Source organism: Pteropus alecto, unplaced genomic scaffold, assembly GCF_000325575.1.
Source record: "Pteropus alecto unplaced genomic scaffold, ASM32557v1 scaffold413, whole genome shotgun sequence".
NCBI classification, from domain to species: Eukaryota; Metazoa; Chordata; class Mammalia; order Chiroptera; family Pteropodidae; genus Pteropus; species Pteropus alecto.
This window is the reverse complement of record NW_006434120.1, coordinates 3753281-3757711: the sequence shown is the minus strand read 5'-3', so window position 1 is coordinate 3757711 and position 4431 is coordinate 3753281. Positions and strand designations below refer to the sequence as shown.

The 4431-nt window shown below is 39.1% G+C and overlaps 1 pseudogene; it reads left to right on the top strand.

Moving 5' to 3' along the window:
• The first annotated feature begins 301 nt into the window (after positions 1–301).
• Positions 302–594, top strand: LOC102895224 (annotated as a pseudogene).
• Positions 595–4431: the final 3837 nt, after the last annotated feature.

Genomic DNA, 4431 nt, shown 5'->3' with positions numbered 1-4431 from the left:
ACAGGTAGCACAAGTAAGACTTTAATGGAGAAATCCAATTCAAAATAATATTTTTAAATGCCATATACTCATATAAGAAAATTAATATGTTAAATAAAAACCAAGAAATCGAACTAATATATGTTTTCCAAATTCACTTATAAATTATAAATATATATACACACAACCATTTGTGTATGTGTGTACATACACATATATAAATTTATGTAGATAAAATTAGAAGAAAAGGCAACAAAATTTTAACAGTAATTTTATTTTAGTGTTAAGATTATCATTCTTTTCTGTAATAATCAGAAGTGAGATGAAGAAGGGAACATCATCATTTGGAAACTGTTGCAATAAGACACCCACATTGTGCCACTGCTGTGGCTCTAAGACCAGCCACCTTCAGAAGTTGACCTGTGACAAATGTGGCTACCTTGCCAATCATAGGAGAAAGTACAACTGGAGTGCAAAGGCTAAAAGATAAAATACCACTGGGAGCAATTGATTGAGGCACCTAAAATTTGTATACCTCAGACTCAAGCATGAATTCCCTGAAAAACGACACCTAAATCCAAGAGAGCAGCTGTAGCAGCATTGAGTTTACCTTAAGGATTTCAACAATTAGTTGCTCAACAAGTGTTCTCATTTGAAGAGGAAAAAAATCAAGTTTTCTACCACGGCATTTGTAAGTGAAAAAAAAATTTTTTTTTAAAGCATTAGCTATGTTTCTCTATAAATAGGCATTTTTTAAAATGTGGGCTCTGATATATCTATAATGTGAACACTCTACATTATTGTACCTCATGTATATTGGGAAAGTCTGCAGAATTCTGTTTCCATATGACCCCGTGTTGAGAAAGTTATGAGTGTAAAGGAAAGAAAGGTTTGCTGTTGCCCCAATATTTATTTCAGAGCTGACATCTTAACGACAATAGAATATAAGCCTTGTGAAAGAAGGGTCCTTGTGTTATGCTTTATCTTCAGCATATGGCAGGCACTCAACAAACATTTGTGAATAAATTGCTAATCAATTTTTAAAAATTATAAATCTCCTGTTCTGCTACTATATTCTTTGTCTTGAATCAAAAGGAAAGATGCAGAGGAAGTGCTGACTTTTAAGTGATAAGGGGGTGAACTCAATAAAAACAAAATTAGTTAGTTTCTTTTTTCCTGCCCCTACAAACAGAATAATTCTCTCTAGAAAAGTTCATCTTAGGCTTACTCTAAGGTGTTCTTTAGTACTAGTTTTCCTCATAATCAAAGAGCATTTACCCTGAACCTTATCTTCCGGAAAGCCTGGCTTTCACCCCAATTCTCACTGTTCATGGATGGGTAGATGCTTCTAACCGGGGTTTTAATGAAGACAGAACATGCCACTTGTTGTTATTGGATTCAGAACAATTAGATCAGTGGCCTAGGATTCCAAGTGAGAAGAGCCTGTCTATAGGGTGTGTTTTCAAACCTTAACCATGACCCACAATAAAAAATATGCCTGACATGAAAACCTGAGTAACAAACTAACAAATATGCAATTAAAGTAAAAGTTTCACAAAACATTTCTTCTTATCACATGCAATGCACTCTAGCCAAAGGACCATGAAAGGGGCCATAAGACAGAAGAACTTTTAGATAACAAAAATCTGCTATACACCAAATAAACACCACAGAAAAAAAGTAAGACCCTATCCCACTCCCACCAATGAAGACCAACTGGAAAGCCTAGACTTCCATCCCTCCCTACTATAATGAGGCACTCTACCTCTTCCCCTAAACCAGGAACAAGAGGGAAAGTTGGGATATTCATCCTCCCTGAGCATTAACTAATACCCCCGCCACATCTGTGTCTGTGGAGATCGCTTAGGGAGCCTGGACTTCCACTCCACCCATCAGTCAGTATCATGATAACCTTCCCCCTCGTGGAGGAAATGGCATCAGAAGAGAACTTGTAGAGAACCACTTGTAGAAGGATTTTATCACCACTCAGCAAGGAAGCCCCTCCATATGTTGCCAGTGGAGGTCACAGGGGAGCAGTAATGAGGCACTCCTCTATCTTCCAGGGAAGTATGAGTGGAGGCATAGCAGAGACTGAACTCCCTTCCCTGCCCTGTAATAACGGAGACCTGCCCTGCCCCAGTGTGTCAACAAAGGACAAGTGGAGACCCCGGACTTTCCAACTCCACCTGGTGGTAATGAGGTAGTACCCCTCATTACTCACAGAGCAGTGTCAGAGGAAGCCCGCTAAAAATCAGATTTAAATAAGATCTAGTGTATTATAACATACTGCCTGGTTTTCAGTCATATCAAGAATTGATAAGACACCAAACGGAATGACTAAAAATAATCAACAGATACCGAACACCTAGATTACACAGATGTTCAAATGATCTGAATAGGAATTTAAAACAGCACTCATAAAAATGCTTCAATGAACAATCACAGATACATTTGAAACAAATGAAAAAAATAGTCAGCCAAAAAATATACATAAATAAGAGTCAAATGGAAATTTTAGAACCAAAAAGTACATTAACTATCGTAAAAAGAAAAGTGAATGGGCTAAATAGCAGAATGTAGAGGATGGAGGAAAGAATCAGTGAACTTGAAGACAGAACAATAGAAATTGCTCAATCTGAAGAGAGAAAATAGAATGGGAAAAAAAAATGAATACAGACTCAAAGACATGTGGGACTATAACAAAAAAATCTAACATTTATGCCATCTGAGTCCCAGCAAGAAAGGAGAAAGAATGGAGCTGGAAAAGTATCTGAAGAAATAGCAGCTGAAAATTTACCAAATTTAGCAGAAAACATAAACCCACGTATTCCAAAAGCTGAGCCAACCTCAACTAGCATAAAACCAAATAAATCCACACAAAGATAGACGATAGTCACATTTCTGAAAATTAGAGAAAAAAAATCTTGAAAATAGCCAGAGAAAAATAATACATTAACTACAATCAAAACTATTCAGGGGGGAAAAATGGCATAGATGATAGAGGCTCTGTTCATCCCTCTGGCAACCAAATCAAAATTGTGACAGAAACAAGGAGCAAACAGCAAGGAAAGGCCTCTTGGGATCTAGATGAACAAGCCATACAACTAGGGAGAAATCTAAGAAATCACCCTGCAATGGCAGAAGGTAGAACGGGGCGAGGATGCGGGGCTGCTCGGTCTCCAGCCAGTGGCTGAGTGAGATGGAGGCTGTGGTAGCAGCAGAAGCCTCTTAAAGGGGTCGTGTCCATGAGTGGACTTTCACAGTGACAGACTTGCTCGCTCTGAACACCAATGCTGGTTCGGCTGAGCAGAGACTTACAGGAGGAAACTGAGCTGTCAGAGTGAGGACCAAGGCAAGACTCGCTCTGTACTGAAGTGCCTGCAGTATCCATTGTTCCTCTTTTGAACCCTCCTCTCTCCCAGTGTGTGGACTCACCGCCGCCATAGTGGAGATGTCATTAAACTAGATAACAGAGGTCAATACTCTCAGAGGATTCCCTGAAACCCCACCTCTCCCAACTTGAACCCCCACTCAAGCCACATCCAGGTATATCTTCAGTGAGTCAAGAGCTCCTTGCTGAGCAGTGCCTAGACTCACACTGGAGGCAGCTGGCCTCAGTTTCTGGTATGGCCTTTTGAGGCAACTATAAGCGTAGCATCTGGGGATTGCTTGCTGAATCTTAACAGGTGGCCCCAAAGGGATACCGGCTTGGGCTAAACTTGGCCTGCAGCTGAATGGCTCTCGGGACTGTACCACTAGATACCTACTACACAAGGCCATACTAATTAGAAAAGGAGACTTAGTAGCTTTGCTTAGTACATTGAAACAGACACAGAAAGGCAGCCAAAATGGGAAGACAAAGAAGCAGAAACCATATGAGAGAACAGAACAGAGATCCAGAAACAATGGAGTCAAGCAATCTAACAGATGCAGAGTTCAAAACACTGGTTATAACGATGCTCAGTGAACTTAGGAGACGTGTAGATAAATTCAGTGAGAACTTAAACAAAGAGATAAGAAACATAAAAATGGAAATGGAAATTATAAAGTGAAACTAGTCAGAAATGAGGAACACATTATCTAAGATGAGAAGTATATTAAATGGAAAAAATGAAGTGAATAAAGAAGAGGTTCAAATTACCTTTATAGAGGATGGGAAAGTCAAGGACATTCAATCAGAATGGCAAGAAAAAAGAAGCCAAGACATAATAATAATTTAAGTAGCCTATGTGACACTATTTAATGTAAAAATATCTGTGTCATAGGGGTGCCAAAAGGAAAACAAGACGTTGAAGAGCTATTTGAAGAAATAATAATAGAAAACTTCCCTCACCTGGCAAAGGAAATAGACATACAACCCCAGGAAACTCAGAGAGTCCCAAAAATCAGGAACCCAAAGAGGCCCACACCAAGACACATCATAATTAAAATGCCAAAGGTTAACTACAAAGA